Consider the following 20,012-nt stretch of genomic DNA (forward strand, 5'->3'; position numbering starts at 1 on the left):
CTCCCTCCCTCCAGACTCCTCACCTTACTGTCCTTTCCTCCAAAATCCCATTCACCCCCTTTGCCATCCATACCCAAATCATGACTTTTTCCTCCTTTACTGCTCTCTCGCTTTTTTTCCTCATTCTTATTGTCTTCCCCACCACCCCAGCCTCCGTTGTATGGCAATTCAAAGTCAGACAGACTTACACATAGCATCAAACAAAAGTTACTGCCCTCATTGCCACACCAGACTGCCCTCTGAAAAGCTGCTCTGAGCCTTTATACCTCCACTTTCCTCCCTCCACTGAAGTGTTCACTAGCAGCTACCCTTATTCTCCCTACCTCTGCTTCCTCTATGACCAAAAAACAAACCTATTGCAGGTGATGGCCAGACACCTACAAGAGATGTCCCTACTAGTCTTGTGCCATTCACTACATGGGTAACTTCCAGTACCCACAGTATTACTCCTCCAACCGTTTCATGAAATATTCCAACGGCTCATTCTACTTATCAATCCCAGATCCCCGGGACTCTCGATGGGCTGCCAGAGTCACAGCCTCAGTTTACTACGGGGGGTCCTCAACCCCCCACGGTACCCTTCATATCTCTCAAAAGTATGTTCCCTCTCATTCCCAGATCTCTCAAGTTGCATCAGATAGCAGACATTCCGAAAAAGTCATTATCAAACTCTTGACGGCACCTCTTCGTCTTCTTATCCCCCCATTTCTCCTACTCTTCGTTACAGCTCATTCAGGACCCCACCATCTTTCTCTACCACACCCTTAACACCGCCAATTGCTTCTTGTGTGCATCACTACAGCGCCCAGTGCTGGCCGCCATGCCCCTTAATATTTCCAACTACTCCTTCCGTGCAGAAAGACAACCCCTCTGTCCCCTGGCAGACATACCCCTATGGGAACCAGAATACACAGATAATCTCACCATCCACCACTGTGTAGGCCCAACTCCACCCCCCTCCAGCGCACTTCACTGCCTCTCTATCTACACCCCTACCTCCGGCTCTAAGACTTTCACACAACCGGGACACTTCTTTTAGTGTAATGGCAGTCTTTTCAACTCACTGCCTCTCAACTCTGATACACCCTGCATTCTCGTCACCCTAATCCCACAGCTTACACTTGACAGCATGGCAGAATTTCTTGAGCTCCAACCTCCCTTGCCCTCACGCACAAAAAGAGCTGCTTTCCTTCCCATCATGGTCGGTATCTCTTGGATCACCTCAGCCATTGGAGCAGGGTTTTCGGGAGAAGCCTTGGGTCACTCTCTATGGGCAGTTAGAGATCTCAACGCCAAACTTGAGGGAGCCCTGACATCCACTGCCAATTCCCTAGCCTCTCTCCAAAGACAGGTCACTTAGCTAGCTAAAGTCACCCTTCAAAACCGGCGGGCCCTAGATCTGCTTACAGCCGAGAAGGGCGGCGCCTGCGTCTTCCTCTGGGAAGAGTGCTGCTATTACATCAATGAATCCGGCATTGTAGGAACTGACATTACCAAACTCACCGACCTTGCCTCCAGTCTCCACTTTGCTTCCAATTCCAACCCATTCTCGTCAATACTAACAAACCCCCTCCTCACCTGGCTCTGGCCCATTGCAGGCCCCATAATAATCATTCTTCTCGCCTGTCTCTTCTTACCCTGTATAATAAAGTTCATCAAATCCCAAGTCGGAAAAATCTCTAATCAAGCTTTCAACCAGCTTTTACTCAGGAACTACCAGCTTCTGGCCACAGAAGATCCCTCACCCTCATGTGACCTCCTCACCACACACTAAGATGGACCCCTCTCTCCACTGGAAACTGTTCCTGGAAACAATGGCTGCAGACGCCTGGCTCCTGACACCCATATCCTCTTGGCACCATTGGAATCAACAGGTCCTCAACCTATGGTTACAGGGAACCTTCATTGATTTCCAAACCTGAAGAAGTCCACATCTACTCATCCTTACTGTGGGGAGTCCTATCAACCCTTTCCTCCCAATCCTCAAGCCCTCACTCCCTTCTCCACCCCTGTTCAGCAGGAAGCAGCCAGAGAGAAAGCAATGTCCACAACCCCATAGAGGAGAAAGGGGGGAATGAAGGGCCCCTACCAGTAAGATGGCAAACTTCCGGCTTCTCTTCGGGATCCTCGGTTCCCGCCGGCGCCACCTGAAGCCCAATCACCTCTCACTCCCCTCCCAATCCTAGCACCTAGCCAACAGCCAACAGCCCCGTAGAAGTGACACCTCAATCAATTCATGCCCCTTCCTATATAACCCAGCACCTTTCCCTAATAAAGTGGAATTCTCCAGTGAATTGCTGCTGTGTCGATCCTTTCCTTTCAGTGCTGTAAGGCACATTTCCAAAAATGATAAAATATGTTCACAGATGTATCAATCTGAAGAACGCTGGTGTAACAGTTTACAGTGCCCTATTTTTCAGTGTTCACTGAAGGTTAAAGTACCAAATGGTTTTAAGTTCTAATGAAAACTACTTAATATAATAAGGAAAACATTTCTGTATGCTAAAGAGTGTATGTTTTTATAAGAGAAGGTATAAGGAATAGAAATGCATTGTACTGAAAGTAAAAGAAGATAACTATTCAAAAGTACAGCTGTTTGTTTAAAGACAGTGAACACTGAATGTAAAATAGTTGTAAAAAGTTTATAAAAAATTGATAGGGTCATGCTATGTGAAATTAAAGCAAATAAATCTTGATGTCAAGTACACAACAAGACTAGAATCTTTTGTTTCTTAAAAGAACAACTGTTTATTAGTCTACCTTTAATGTTGAAAGATTGTAAGTTTTCTAATTGTTTATTAAAAGTTTCTTATGCTTAAAATCTCAATGAATTGTCTGAGTATTTAAGAAAATGAGACCTTAATATTAAAAAGTGTGTAAGCTAAGTGTTGTTAACAACTATGTAACCTTCTGTATTTGCTTTTAAACCTTATTATCATTCTGGTTGAATTATAAGTATTATTTAATAACTATAATTCTATTTAGGCAAATGCCTTAAAAACTTTTGACAGCTTCCCAAGACCAAATTTAAAAAGGTACTACTTCTACCTCTAGTTAACTCTGATATTTTCCAGAGGACCCCTGGAACATATCAGAGGAATTTCTTCTCCTCATCAAGGAAAATATTTGACTAATTTGGCTTATTTATCTGATATATATATACCTGGAAAGCACTGTCAAAAGGAATAATGTTAAACTTTATTACTGAATGTTTTATGTTACAGAAATATCCAAATTTCTATATCAACTGTCTTACAGTAAGTTCTCATCAGATCTTTAACCACTGTCATTTGTAAATCTTTTGTCATTTATAAGCACTGTTTAATTACTCCTAAACTAGTAAAGAACTAGATTTCAGTAGAACAGGTATTGGTTATATAAAATTAAGTAAACTACAGAAAAATGATTTTATGACTTTTTGTTTCAAATGTTGCTGACAAAATGTTTTAAGCTTCTTCTCTTAAGCTGACTGACAATGCTTCAATTTACCTCTCTATGCTAAAAAAAGTTTTTTCAGCTATATAATATCACTCATAAAACAGGAATTTCATATAATTCTACAGGCCAAGCTCCAATTGAACATTGTCATCTTACTCTTAAGCATTATTTATTAAAACAAAAAGGGGGATTACTGCCTGATATGATAAAATTAACTGCAAATCAACAATTAATACATGCTTTACATATCCTTAATTTTGGTCTTTTTAAGGGTGATGGACAATCAGCTATGAAGTGCATTTTTCTGACAATATTTCTTTTTCTAAAACAACAGCAGTTCCCGTGTGGTGGTCTCCAATAGGTTCTTCACAGTGGTATAAAGGTCATATCAAAGTGTGGGACAAAGGATTTGTTTGTATCATTACAGAGGATTAATGTCTGGTCTGACTACCCAGAAAATGAATTAAGATACGATATGAAGAAGAACTCCCAACATCAACACTCTCCGGAACAGCCGCTCCAGAGGACGGCCACCAACAAACCTCACCAATGGAGTGAAGCTTCCTGGATTGTGAAGTTTCTACTTTTGTTTTTGGTGATGGTATTTATACATACACACACTACACAAGCTTGCACTATTACAGCTAGTGTGAGCAATCCACCACATTTAGGCCAAGGAGTAGTCCTTCAGTGTGTATCCACCTGTTCTACTCCTGTAGGTCCTGTAGTATGGAAAAAGAATGGTGAGGAAATATATAGACAAACATCTGGAGGAAAACTTGGTTGGGATAATGCTACTGATCAGTCTAAAAGAGACAATACCCGCTATGATATTTATAAAACTTTTAACCCAGAATGATATTGGCAATTATTCTTGGGAAAAATTCCAGAAGGGAAGCCCTGATCAAATATATAAAAGTAGTTATGTTTATTTGAATATTTCACTAACCCCAGAGAATGAGCATTCTTCACCCAATATGTGGTTGCAATTGGCTAATCAAGGGCTTAACAAGACATCTTTTTGTGTAGCAGGTGATTCCTCTATTAGTGGAAACTTTTTTTTTTTTTTTTTTGAGAGGGCATCTCTCATATTTATTGATCAAATGGTTGTTAACAACAATAAAATTCAGTATAGGGGGGTCAACGCTCAATGTACAATCATTAATCCATCTCAAGCCTAATTCTCGTCAGTCTCCAATCTTCTGAAGCATAACGAACAAGTTCTTACATGGTGAACGAATTCTTACATAGTGAATAAATTCTTACATGGTGAACAGTACAAGGGCAGTCATCACAGAAACTTTCGGTTTTGATCATGCAATATGACCTATAAACAATCAGGTCAAATATGAATATTCGTTTGATTTTTGTACTTGATCTATATGTTGATCCCCCATTTCTCCTACTATTATTATTATTTTTATTTTTAATAAAATGCTGAAGTGCTAGGTAGATGCAAGATAAAGGTAGAAAACATAGTTTAGTGCTGTAAGAAGGCAAATGTAGATGATCAGATGATCAGGTGTGTGCCTATGGACTAAGTATTAATCCAGGCTAGACCAGGGCATCAAGACATCCACGGATGCAGAAGATTTCTCTCAAAGCAGGGGGGGTGAGGTTCTGAGCCTCACCTCTGTTGATCCCCAAATTCTCACCTGATGGCCCCCCTGCGACTGTGCCTGTCTTAGGTTGTTCCTCCCTTGAGGAATCTTATCCGTCTCTGGCTAACCAGTCATCTTCCGGGGTCATACAGGGAAATGTAAAGTTGGTAAGTGAGAGAGAAGCCATATTGTTTGCAAAGGTTAGCTTTTTACTTCTTTGCAGATTTATGCCCTGTGGCTTCTATGCCCAGCACTTGTCTCAAGGTATCTTTACCACCTGGAGGAATTATGATACTCGGTAAATTCGATATGAGGCACGAATTCTATTTAAGGGTTGTAATTAGGAAGGAAGAAGAAAAGCTATAGATGTAGCATACGAAGGAAACTTGGGAGGATTGATTATTTCTTTGACATATCTTCTTGTATAGTACCTTAAGTATGTATAGGTTTTAAACTACTAACTAATTTGCACACATATATTAACATCATAGGAATACGGTGACATAAACAAAGCAAATCTATAATTACCATCCATCTCCAGTGAAGCCAAGAAAACCATTTAGGCACCCTAGGCATTTGTGAAAATTTATCTATGATATGATGGATATTGTCCAACTGTACTTGAACCATCAGACAAATTAAAGCAGCCCATTTCTGGGAGCTGTTCACATCCCATATGTTCTTTTAACCATAGATAGTCTATAGTCATGAGATTTTGGAGTGCTACAACTTGCACCCCTCCCAACTCCTGGTTGAGTTCCAACAGTACAGATCCGGTCAAATCGTTGTCTCACTGTATGCACATGCCAGCCTAGACATCTCCCTCCTCATTCTTATGGCAAGTCCAGGAGATGGTGGGCTGGATGCAGCCACAACCGCAGCATCGTCCGAATCCCTGTGGAGGCTTTTTGACGATCATCCCCCGGCACAAGTCCTCCAGAGAGTGCTGATGCCGGAAGCTCCTCCTCATATCGTATCTTAGTTCATTTTCTGGGTATCCAAGCTAGGCCTTGATCTCCTGCATAGAAACAAACAGGCCCTTTGCCCACACTTTGACATGCCCTCTATACCACTGTGCAGAACTCATTGGAGGTCAGCACACAGTAACTGCTTTTTTTTTTTTTTTTTTTAATTAAGAGAAAGGAATATTATCAGAAAAGAGTACCTCCATAGCTGATCATCTGACACCCTTTAAGTGATCAACATTAAGGATATTTAAAGCATGCATTGATCTTTGATTTACCAATAGTTTTATCCTGTTAAGGAGTAATCCCCCTTTTCCTTCTTTCTTTCTTTCTTTCTTTCTTTTTTTTTTTTTTTTTTAATTTTTAATCTACACTTACATGAAGAATACTATGTTTACTATGCTCTCCCCTATATCAGGTCCCCCCTAACAACCACATTACGGTTATTGTCCATCAGCTTAGCAAAATGTTGTAGAGTCACTACTTGTCCTCTCTGTGTTGTGCAGCCCACCCTCCCCTTGCTCCCTCCCCCCCATGCATGCTAATCTTAATAACCCCCTTTTTCTATTAGTGGAATCTTAAGGAAGAATTTGATAGGCATAGGACTCCCCCTTTCAGTGTTTACTAATATTTCTGCAATAAATATTACTTTAGCCCCCAAGATTCTTACTCGAGAAATTCAATTGAATTTACCAGTTAGCACCACTATAGTTTCTAGTTGTATATGTATCAATTGTACTAATATACCTTCTTACTGTAATTCTACTATTCATGTAAAATGGCCATATGGATACAGACTCCCAAATGGCTGGGTGTTTTGTGTGATAACAAAACCTATCAAGCCTTTTCCTCACATTATCAAGGCGTCTGTGGTATAGAACGTATTCTCCCAGCCCTTATAGATCATCCTGGATTTAAACACCGAAGAGTGACCCGAGCCCTGCCTCCAGATTGTGACGACAACTTGAAATTGTTGGACCCCGTTGCCGTTGCAGTCGCAGCTGCATTTGCATTGCCTGTACCAGGACTCATTGCAGGAATGCAGAAGGAAATATCTAAGCTGGCCTGTGCCTACAGCAAGACTACAAATCTGCTTCCATACTGTCAGAACTTAATCAGGAACTTGGAGAAGTTCGAGTGGCAGTGCTCCAGAATCATGCTACCATAGATTATTTGTTGCTGAAAGAACATTTGGGCTGTGAATAATTTCCTGGAATGTGTTGTTTTAATATATCTGATTTTTCACAGACAATTCAAAACCAGTTGGATGATATTCACCATATTATTGATAAGTTTTCACAATTACCTGGATTACCTGATCAGTTCTCTTGGTTTCACTGGCTATGGCCAATACTTGTAGGCCTACTTCTTTTATGCATTTGCCTTCCCGTTTTGGTAACATGGGTGCGCCATCTGATTGCTGGCTTAATAAAGCCAATTCATGCATATGCTACATTTCAAGAAGTCATGGCAAAAAAATAGTAATAATTGCATGTTATTTTCTTGAGTCTGTGTGACAGATCACTGTATATTTTTAAATTCCTCAGCAATTAAGGGGATGAAGAGGTGTTTGCATAAATATTTTGTGTGCCTCTTTGCTCTATTGCATTTACTCCCTGTACGGCCCCATAAGATGGCTGGTTAGCCAGAGATAGATAAGATTCCTCACAGGAGGAACAACCTAAGACAGGCACAGTCATGGGGGCCAACAGGTCGAGAGATGAGGGGGTCAACTGAGGCGTGGCTTAGCACCTTGCCCCCCCCCCCACAACGAGGCATTTCTTGTTGCCCCTTTCTTTACGAAGCTGCAGCAGAATAACGGACTTCTCTTCCTTTTTGATTTAAAAACGGGGGAAATGTAGGTTGCTATTCATAGATCATTCTGTTTTTACAGAACTGATTGCCTTCCTTGGAATCTGTGGTGCATGCCGCAGCTCACTAAATCTTAACCGAGATCTGTTTCTTGTTACAGCTACTCCCTCATTGTTTGGCGCCAGGGACGTCTTGCCCCGGTGACCTGGAGGCAGTTACATTCCTGGAGCAAAGCATGTTAATCATTGTGTCTAGAAACTTGTTACCCACTCAAGAATGTGATTCCTGATCAATAAACATGAGGGGTGCCCTCTCAGCACCACTCTTGCGCTGTTACGCCTTGAGTCCCCTGGCTGGTCCTTTCAGGTCTTTGATACCTCATCGCATCTTCTCCCTTGTCTGCAGGTCAGAAGCAAGGAGGGACTGACAGAAGGAACAACAAATGCTGGTGAGGATGCAGAGAAAGGGGAACCTTTCTATACTGCTGGTCAGAATATAAATTAAGCCATTGTGGAAAGCAATATGGAGCTTCCTCAAGAAACTAAAAATAGAAATGCCATTTGATCCAGGGATTCCACTCCTAGGAATTTACCAAAAAAAAAAAAAAAACAAGATCCCAGATTAAAAAAGACATATGCACCCCTTTGTTTATCACAGCACTATTCACAATAGCCAAGATATGGAAGCAACCTAAGTGTCCATCAGTAGATGAATAGATAAAGAAGATGTGGTACATATACACAATGGAATATTACTCAGCCATGAGAAGAAAACAAATCCTACCATTTGCAACAACATGGATAAAGCTGGAGGATGGAGGACAAGTACCAAATGATTTCCCTCATTTGTGGAGTATAACTACAAAGCAAAACTGAAGGAAGAGAACAGCAGCAGACTGACAGTCTCCAAGAAGGGACCAGCAGTTACCATAGGGAAGGGGTTAGGGACAGTTGGTGGGGAGGGAGGGAGAAGGGGATTAAGGAGCATTATGATTAGTACACATAATGTAGGGGGGTCACAGGGAAGGCAATACCTCACAGAGAAGACAAGTAGTGACAATGTAGCATCTTGGTGCCTAATGGACAGTGACTGCAATGGGATGGGTTGGGCGGACTTGATAGTGTGGGTGAATGTAGTAACTGCAATGTTGTTCATGTGAAACCTTCATAAGATTGTATACCAATGATACCTTAATTTTAAAATTCAGAATATTTAGAAATATTTGAATTTTCAAATTATCTGTATCAGGGTCTGTTTAAGAAAATTATAATACATCCAAAATACATAGTAGTAAGCATATACTATCAGGGTGTAAGAAACATACAACTGTATGGGAACATTTTGCAAAGAAAAATAAATCCAAGTAAAACAGCATATCTAAGGAAAGTAAACTCTTGTTATACGTCATAGGAGAGAGAAAATAATAAGACACATACACAGTAATGACAATAAATAACCTTTTTGGTGGTATCATAAATGGTTTTATTTTCATTATTTCTATTTATTTATCTTCACTTTGGTAATGAGCCTGCAAGTTTTCTGTATACTTGTAACATTCTGTGTTTAAATCTGTATCAAATTTTACTTTGAAAACCAGATCACTTACAGTGCAATAAAAAATGAAGACTGGATATAAAGAGATATTTAAAATGAGGAAATAATAAATGGTTAACAAAAGTGAACATCATCCAATGAAGAATCAAGTAATAGATGAGTAAAGTTTGTGAAAATAATATATAAAAGGCTAGAAAGGGTGTGCTGAAACAAATACTTAAACATCCAGCAATTAAAACTATGTTTATAAAGAGTTCACATCATGGAAAAATGTTCATTTTATGCACTCATTTTAAAACACATTTAACAATGTAAAAATACACATATATTTATAGGAAAAAAAATGGGACAACATAAGCCTATATTTATAATGCTATTTGAGGACAATGTGATTCCTTTTGGGTCATTTTTTTACCCAAATCTCTGTCCTTGACCCCACTCTAACAATAATCAAAATCTGTTGTGGCAAGAAGTGAGGAGTATGGAAGAGCCCCAGATTTGTGCAAAAGACAGGTCCAGTGAAAGACAAAACATTCAGGAACACAGGTGTCCTGCTCATGCCCATTCCAACACAAGAGTTCTGAAAACCATGCTGCTTTTGGAAACAAACCAATATAATGCATAATTTATGAGACAGTCATATGATCCAAGTTCTAGCTCCATATGCTGTTTAATTTATAAAGTCATTGTGTTGGAAAACCTACACGCCTCCTGGGCTTAGCCATTACTCTTACATCTCTACTTTGGATATTACACTTACAACACTTTGGACACCAGATGTGTGGGGGTTTTCAAACCAAGCAGTTCTGTGACACCGGTTGGTGTCATACAATTAAACTCAATTCTGACAGTGTGCACCCAAAGATGGAGTCAAATCCCACAGATTAAGGGCTCAATCCTCCAAGAGTGCTCCCTCCCCACCTTCAGATGCCAGTCACAAGCCCAGGTTGTCACCTGGGCTTCAGATCCACTAGCTATAGGTCAGAGGTTTCCACAACCCCCTTCTCGGGTTCCCATTAATTTGCTGGAATGGCTCACAGAACTGAGTCACGAGTTTGTTACAGAATATGTAAGTCAGGAACAGCCAGACAGAAGAGATGCAGAGGACAAGATAAGGTGATGGGGCTCTGAGATTCCAGGCGCTCTCTGAGCTCCACTCTCCCCGGATCTCCATGTGTTCACTATCCCGAAAGCTCTACTAACCCCATCCTTTTAGGTTTTTATGGAGGCTTCATTACATAGGCAAGACTGATTAAATCATCTAGCTACCGGTAACTGATTCAACCTCCAGCCCTTCTCCGCTCCTCCCTGCTCCCCGGGGTCTGAGGGTGGTGATCACATGGTCGGTCGGCTCTCCCAGCAGCCATCCCCATTCTTTGGTGCTTTCCAAAAGTCACCTCATTAATAACACACCTTTACTAGGATGAAAACCAAATATTTTTCTTTTATAAATTATAATATCACAGCCATAAAAGACCCATTTTCAATGCACAGCTTGGTGAGGTTTAGAAATGTAAACAGCTGTGCACTCACCACCACAATCCGGCTGCAGAACAAATCCATCCAGCCCAAAAGTTCTCTCCTTTGCCCATCCCGAGGCCACACTGATCAGCTTTCTTATCTTTAAGTCTTGCCTTTTCTACAAGGCTTAATTAAATGAAATCATACAGTCTGTGGTCTTTTCTGTCTGGATGCCTTGCACCTATATGGTTACATACATCAGCAGGTCACTCATGTGTACTCAACAATATTCCTCTGAATGGATGCACCACAGCTGAGTCATCCATTCATCTGGGCAGTGTTCTCATTGGGTTACTGTGAATAAGTCCACTGCATGAACAGTTGCATGCAGGTCTTTGGTGGAGAGGTGTCTTCATTTCTTGGGCAGATGCTAGGAACTGCTGGGTCACACAGCAGCTGTACATTTAACTGCTCTCCAAAGCAGCTGCACTGTAAAAACAGTCCCACCTGCAATGTATGAGGGCTCCATTGTGTCCATGCCCTCACCAATACTTCTTCATATCTATCCTTTTGATACTAACCATCTGATACTGTGCTGGCAGCCCACTGCAGTTTTAACTGGCACCTCCCTAATGACTGATGAGGTAGAGCATTTTTTCTCTCTAGCTCAATTCTGAGGAAAAAGGGTAGCTGCTACTTATGCAATGTCCACTATACTCCAGGGGCTTCACATATGAAATCTCTTGAACAGCACAACTCTGGCATTGGGTAGTATATGTACTTATAAATGAGTAAACTAAACTACCAGAGAGGTGAATTAATTTGGCCAAGGTAACACAAGAAGCAAACAGAAAGTTCGGATGTGAACAAGTTCTGCTAGTTTCCAACGTCTTTTCTCTGGTTGTATACAGATGCTGCGATTTCCTGGTCAGAATCATCCACAGTCCCTTTCTTTGGGATGTCTGTCACATCTCAGTCGGGAGCCACAAAAGGTTTATCTGAGACATTTCTTCACTAAAAGAAAACTAAAATGGCAACTCAAGCCACATGAAAGAGCCTATCTTCATCCTCCTAAAATCACCTTTTATGAATTATTAGGAATGACACCTTAGAGCACTCTCAGTCCCCAGCACATACTGCATCCCAGAAACAAAATACAGACAAGAGTGCTCAGCAGCTTTACCAGGGAGACTTTACTCGCCCGCCTGGAACAACCACAAACTGAAGAAGCCCAGTGCCTACCCAGGGCAAACCTGAGACCAACCTCTTCACTCCCAGAAAAGTGCACTGAGCTGCTAATAGCACTCTGACGTGCCACCTCAGGCAACTAACACAAAATGAATGCACGGGCCGCAGCCAAAAAGGTTTACATGACAAGTTTCCCAAATGCCATAGAACACCATTCATTCAAAAACTGGTGACTGGGAGGTGTAACTAGAAGGGTTCAAAGGTAGTAGTAACAGTGCCAGGAAATGGCTGTTCTACTGTTATTTGCTGGGGACAAACGAATATGGTCCACCTCAGCTATAGGCCTAACCCCACCAGTACAGAACAGGTGAAACCTCTGGTTGCTCCTAAGGGCTCAGCCCAGCAGTCACCCCTTCCAGCGTCACTGTGGAGTGCCAGAGCTGCTGTGAAAAGTCAACAGAGTGGCTCAGCAACCACCTGACCTATAACTCAGGCACCTGCTTTGATGAACTTTTTCACAGGAAATGACTGGGAATAGGGAAAGGTTGGTCATCTCCCACGACATCCATATGCCCCCAAAATGGGATAACAGACACATATTTAACAAGACCAGTCAGACCTAGATCTTTGCCAGCAGATCTACAACTTACCAGCATAAGGAGAAAACATGAGCTTCTCACCTTTTGGTGACAAAATGCCTGAGAAGATTAATAACTACAGTAGCTTCAAGAGCAAACTGCCCAAAAATAGATAAGAATTTCCTAACGGGTTTTGTACTGCCCTCCCAGTTTGATTTATATTTTAGAAGGAAAGTGTGTTAGATTCTCCAATGACATAAATTTCTAAAAGTCTGGGTTCTAACTCTAAGGAGTATAAGAGATTGAAAAGAGCTGAAATTTGACTAAAACTTAGCTAAAGTCTGACCAAATGGTGGTGTCACTCACATTCAAAACAATGTGACTTATTCCTCATCTCATACCAAGCCCCTCCAGTCCTTTCTTTGTCCCCACAGTCCCACCCACACTGTTGTTCCTGGACTTCAATTACCAAGGTATCCCCACATCCACCTCACAGCACCACCTCAATTTCACCTAACCACTCATTGCTCATTCTTCAGGTCTCAAACACAATTCTCACCCTCAATCTGCCGAGCACTTCCAGCACGTCTGACCTCCATGTGTCCTGGACTTCTTGTAGAGCTTCCTGTAATTACAGTGGTTCAGTGGTTGGTGCTTATTGCTGCTCACTCCCCCAAGGTCTCCAGCCAGGAGGGATCCCCCACATTTGGATTCCCTAAGGCTACCACACTGGCTTGTATGTATAGGATGCTCAATTTATGTGTTCAAAGAATGAAAGGAAATACACCCCTGAAACAGTCCCTGGGCATGTGATCTGACCAACCTGCTTCGTTCACCTCTGACTGACTTGACTCTACACTCAGCTCAAGTCATGGGTTCAGCTCATTACCTCACCCTCCTGATGCTCTATTTTTGGGACCTCTGCCCCTCTCAACCTTTCCTCCTCACCTTTTCCCCTGCTGAGTGTGTGCTGGGGGAGTGGATGAAAACACCCACTGGAAGGAGAGTAGAACTCTGGCCTAAAAGGAACAGTTACTTATTTTAAGTGTTGTAGACAGCAATGGCTTTCCATGAAGAACACTTCTAGAAAGATCTCAGCAAACTTTCTAGTTCTGTCAGCTATCATTCTAACAGCTGTCCCTGTGGCTTGCTTCTAAAATCTATGATGGAAGTAACTTTCACGGTTTTTTTGAAGGGCCTGGGGGATGAAGGAAAATGATGCAGCAGCTAGTGAAAAAGCAGATGCAAGCAGATGACAAATTTCTATATGCACGTAACAGACAGAGGTTCCTTGGGTTTTCTAGTTCAAATATCTAAATTCCAACTGGCCAACTCAGCTGCATTCCTCACACCATTTTCTAAGCCCCCAGTGTCAGCGAGTGAGTGGTCCCCACAGTGTCAAGCAGCTGTGGTGTGTGCCCATTCTCACCCTGGTGGGCATTGGTGTCTGGGGAAGTACGGCTGCCTACAGCCTTACTCCTACTGGAAGCAGCTTCAGGAACAGCACGTCCACCCCAATGCTCAGAGCTAGAGGGAAGGTAGTTTCACTCACTGGGTTTCTGCTTCTGAGCTCACTCTGCAGCTTTCCAGTTCTGACCCAGTGACCCTATCTCTCCAGCATGGCACTCTTACAGGCATCCTCACCATGACAAAATGCAGAACACAATGCTGTGCCAGGCCCTCTACTGAGCCAGGGACCTTTCCCAGCTACTGCCTGGCATCCTGGCCAAGTGCACATGGGGGTCTCCCACAGACTTCCAGAACAGAGAGCTGCCACCTCCCAGCACCCTGGGCTCCATGTCTCTGGAAGAGCACCACTGCCCAAAGGTTGTGCCCAGCCCACTCTATTCCACATGGCACCCAGCTCTGCCCTCCCCTCCCCTGCAGTGCTCTCCTTGCTGGCACCAGGGCCCAGGAGATGAGTGGAGACAGCATGCTAGCTTGCCAGTGGGAGAGGAGGAAGAGGAGGAAGGCAAGGAAGATGGAGGTGGAGGCCAGTGGAGACAGGAGAGCAGAGCAGAGGCTGGAGCGGTGGCAGCGCCAAGGACAGAGGCCCAGAGGACAGCTGTGTGGGCAGAGAGGCCCAGAGGCAGAGACTGGCTTGCTGCATGCAGACTCACTCTGAGTGGATGGGATTCTAGTGACTGACCTGCCACGGTGGGAACAAAGTTGGGTACAAACTTTTCATCCCAGGAACATCCTACTGTCATTTCTCTGGTCACACTGAATCTGTAGTGAACTTGCCTGGGGCTGAAACCCACTGGCAGGACAGCACCCCAGGGTCACTCCACATCCCTGACAGCCCAGGTGACCCTGCGCCTCACAAGGTCTTGCTGGTGGCTGCTGACATGGCTCCTGCCTCCCTCCTCCTCAGGAGACCTTTCATGCTCAGGCGGCTTTGCAGGCTCTGCCACAACCATCCCAGAGTGCGCAGCACAGCAGCTGCTCTCTGCTCTGCAAGCTCCCGCTAGCCACCCACTCACCGCAGGTACCTTCCTTTCTTTTTTCCTGAGGTCACAAAGCCCTTTCTTCTTGTTCCCAGGTGCAAAAGCTTCCCCTGAAACCCTGAAAATGCCTCACTGACAGTTCACACTCCAGACTTCCAGCAAGTTCCTGCGTCGGCCTGGCCAAGCCCTCTAATTTATCAGCACCTCCCGTCTCTGATCCCCTAATAGCTGCCTTCCATCCACAGCTGTGTCTGCTTTCCCCTCACAGACTAGGAGCCTAAGAAGTTCAGAGGCCCTAGCTTATCTGCCCTTTTAGCCCCAGTGTTTGGTCCGGGGAAGTGTTCAGGAGATGCTTTGTGGAAATCCTCATGCATCTTCCCCTCTGCTTGCTCAAAAGTTTTGATTTGATTTGGTTGAACAGACTGCAGCTTGGAAAATTGCCCTGCTAGTTTTCCATTCAAGACCTAGGCAAGATTTAACGCGGGAGGACAGAAAACTTAGAAGCAGGTGCTGCGGGAGGTGCTGAGGGAAACAAACTTGGATAAAATGAGAGTCATCCTGCCTCTCAAAAAGTTCTCATGGGGGGAGAAGGGAGAGAATGATGTAAAGCATGTGACACATAGCAGGACTGAAGAGTAAAACTGATACAGAAACAAAATGCTGGCACAGTAGGAAGACTGGCAGGGGAAGCACGGCAGAGAGACTGGCAGCTGTTTCAAAACTGCTCAGGCAGCATCCGTTGCAGAAAAAGGCACGTGTCACCCATCCTCACTCCTAGTCAGACAGGAAATTCACCAACTCCAACTCTCCAAAATTTTAATAGAAAGTGAAGAGAATGAAAATCAGTGTGAAGTCTATAGCTCTTGAGGCAGAACCAGGGAAAGGAAGCAGGTGGGGCCTGCCTGGCAGCACATCTGGATTTAAAGTTATGACTGCAGAAGATGGCGGAGTGAGTAGAGCAGTGGAAATCTCCTCCCAAAAACACATAGACCTATGAAAATATAACAAAGAAAAATCTTACTAAAATAGAGACCACAGGACACAGGACAACATCCAGACCACATCCACACCTGCAAGAACCCAGCGCCTTGCGAAGGGGAGTACTTTCTGGAAGTCTTAAAGGGGCAGGACAGGTCACTTAGACAAGAGGCAGGAAATCTGGGGATCTCTGGGCACTCTAACCCCCTGGGCAGCAGGGAGCACAGAGGCCCCTTATGGAGATAAATAGCCTCCCAGCCACTCCCCCTCCAATGGGGCTCCACCATTTTGGAGGAACAGCCCAGGCTAGGCCATGCCCAGAGCAACAGCGGAGATAAACCCCATAGTAACCGGCCAGGAAGCAGAAGCCCTGTCTGCACACAGCTGCCCAGCACAAGCCACTACAGGACGCTATTCTCCCAGGTGAGGAAGGCCACAAACCAACAAGAAGGGAAGCTCTTCCAGCGGTCACTTGCACCAGCTCTGCACACTATTTCTATCACCATGAAAAGACAAAACTACAGGCAGACAAAGATCACAGAGACAACACCTGAGAAGGAGACAGACCTAACCAGTCCTCTTGAAAAAGAATTCAAAATGAAAATCATAAACATGATGACAGAGATGCAGAGAAAAATGCAAGAGCAATGGGATGAGATGCAGAGAAAAATGAAAAAGCAGTGGGATGAAGTCTGGAGGGAGATCTCAGATGTCAGGAAGGAGATCACAGAAGTGAAAAAATCCCTGGAAGGATTTATAAGCAGAATAGATAAGATGCAAAAGGCCATTGAAGGAATAGAAGCCAGAGAACAGGAACGTATAGAAGCTGACATAGAGAGAGATAAAAGGATCTCCAGGAATGAAACAACACTAAGAGAACGATGTGACCAAGCAAAAAGGAATAATATTCGTATTATAGGATAACAGAAGAAGAAGAAACAGGAAAAGGGATAGAAAGTCTCTTTGAAGAAATAATTCCTGAAAAATTCCCCAAACTGGGGGAGGAAATAATCAAACAGACCACAGGATTACACAGAACCCCAACAGAAAGGATCCAAGGAGGACAACACCAAGACGCATAATAATTAAAATAGCAAGGATAAAGGACAAGGAAAGAGTTTTAAACGCAGCTAGAGAGAAAAAGGTCACCTATAAAGGAAAACACATCAGGCTAACATCAGACTTCTCGACAGAAACCCTACAGGCCAGAAGAGAATGGCATGATATACTTAATGCAATGAAACAGAAGGGCCTTGAACCAAGGATACTGTATCCAGCACGACTATCATTTAAATATGATGGCAGGATTAAACAATTCCCAGACAAGCAAAAGCTGAGGGAATATGCTTCCCACAAACCACCTCTACAGGGCATCCTACAGGGACTGCTCTAAATGGGAGCATCCCTAAAAAGAGCACAGAACACACACAACATATGAAGAATGGAGGAGGAGGAATAAGAAGGGAGAGAAGAAAAGAATCTCCAGACAGTGTATATAACAGCTCAATAAGCGAGCTAAGTTAGGCAGTAAGATACTAAAGAAGCTAACCTTGAACCTTTGGTAACCACGAATCTAAAGCCTGCAATGGCAATAAGTACATATCTTTCAATAGTCACCCTAAATGTAAATGGACTTAATGCACCAATCAAAAGACACAGAGTAATAGAATGGATAAAAAAAAGCAAGACCCCCTGGGCAGGAAGCAGAAGCCCTGTCTGCGCACAGCTGCCCAGCACAAGCCACTAGAGGTCGCTATTCTCCCAGGAAAAGGCTACAAACCAACAAGAAGGGAAGCTCTTCCAGCGGTCACTTGTACCAGCTCTGCAAACTATCTCTATCACCATGAAAAGGCAAAACTACAGGCAGACAAAGATCACAGAGACAACACCTGAGACGGAGACAGACCTAACTAGTCTTCCTGAAAAAGAATTCAAAATAAAAATCATGAACATGCTGACAGAGATGCAGAAAAAAATGCAAGAGCAATGGGATGAGATGCAGAGAAAAATGCAAGAGCAGTGGGATGAAGTCCGGAAGGAGATCACAGATGTCAGGAAAGAGATCACAGAAGTGAAACAATCCCTGGAAGGATTTATAAGCAGAATGGATAAGATGCAAGAGGCCATTGAAAGAATAGAAGCCAGAGAACAGGAACGTATAGAAGCTGACATAGAGAGAGATAAAAGGATCTCCAGGAATGAAACAACACTAAGAGAAATATGTGACCAATACAAAAGGAAAAACATTCGTATTATAGGGATACCAGAAGAGGAAGAAAGAGGAAAAGGGATAGAAAGGGTCTTTGAAGAAATAATTGCTGAAAACTTCCCCAAACTGGGGGAGGAAATAATCGAACAGACCATGGAATTATACAGAACCCCAAACAGAAAGGATCCAAGGAGGACAACACCAAGACACATAATAATTAAAATGGCAAGGATCAAGGACAAGGAAAGAGTTTTAAAGGCAGCTAGAGAGAAAAAGGTCACCTATAAAGGAAAACCAATCAGGCTAACATCAGACTTCTCAACAGAAACCCTACAGGCCAGAAGAGAATGGCATGATATACTTAATGCAATGAAACAGAAGGGCCTTGAACCAAGGATACTGTATCCAGCACGACTATCATTTAAATATGATGGTGGGATCAAACAATTCCCAGACAAGCAAAAGCTGAGGGAATTTGCTTCCCACAAACCACCTCTACAGGGCATCCACAGGGACTGCTCTAGATGGGAGCACCCCTAAAAAGAGCACAGAACAAAACACACAACATATGAAGAATGGAGGAGGAGGAATAAGAAGGGAGAGAAGAAAAGACTCTCCAGACAGTGTATATAACAGCTCAATAAGCAAGCTAAGTTAGGCAGTAAGATACTAAAGAAGCTAACCTTGAACCTTTGGTAACCACGAATCTAAAGCCTGCAATGGCAATAAGTACATATCTTTCAATAGTCACCCTAAATGTAAATGGACTTAATGCACCAATCAAAAGACATAGAGTAATAGAATGGATAAAAAAGCAAGACCCATCTATATGCTGCTTACAAGAAACTCACCTTAAACCCAAAGATAAGCATAGACTAAAAGTCAAGGGATGGAAAAACATATTTCAGGCAAACAACAGTGAGAAGAAAGCAGGGGTTGCAGTACTAATATCAGACAAAATAGACTTCAAAACAAAGAAAGTAACAAGAGATAAAGAAGGCCACTACATAATGATAAAGGGCTTAGTCCAACAAGAGGATATAACCATTCTAAATATATATGCACCGAATACAGGAGCACCAGCATATGTGAAGCAAATACTAACAGAACTAAAGAGGGAAATAGACTGCAATGTATTCATTGTAGGAGACTTCAACACACCACTCACCCCAAAGGATAGATCCACCGGGCAGAAAATAAGTAAAGACACACAGGCACTGAACAACACACTAGAACAGATGGACCTAATAGACATCTATAGAACTTTACATCCAAAAGCAACAGGATATACATTCTTCTCAAGTGCACATGGAACATTCTCCAGAATAGACCACATACTAGCTCACAAAAAAAGCCTCAGTAAATTCCACAATATTGAAATTCTACCAACCAATTTTTCAGACCACAAAGGTATGAAAGTAGAAATAAATTCTACAAAGAAAACAAAAAGGCTCACAAACACATGGAGGCTTAACAACATGCTACTAAATAATCAATGGATCAATGAACAAATCAAAATAGAGATCAAGGAATATATAGAAATAAATGACAACAACAACACTAAGCCCCAACTTCTGTGGGATGCAGCGAAAGCAGTCTTAAGAGGAAAGTATATAGCAATCCAGGCACACTTGAAGAAGGAAGAACAATCCCAAATGAATAGTCTAAGATCACAACTATTAAAACTGGAAAAAGAAGAACAAATGAGGCCTAAAGTCAGCAGAAGGAGGGACATAATAAAGATCAGAGAAGAAATAAACAAAATTGAGAAGAATAAAACA

General features: G+C 42.8%; 1 protein-coding gene across 3 annotated transcripts in view; it reads right to left on the reverse strand.

The window, feature by feature from the left end:
• Positions 1-20,012, reverse strand: part of VOPP1 (VOPP1 WW domain binding protein) — a 148,843-nt gene that overhangs the window by 84,392 nt on the left and 44,439 nt on the right. The window lies entirely within an intron of this gene.

Source organism: Manis javanica, chromosome 6, assembly GCF_040802235.1.
Source record: "Manis javanica isolate MJ-LG chromosome 6, MJ_LKY, whole genome shotgun sequence".
Taxonomy (NCBI): Eukaryota; Metazoa; Chordata; class Mammalia; order Pholidota; family Manidae; genus Manis; species Manis javanica.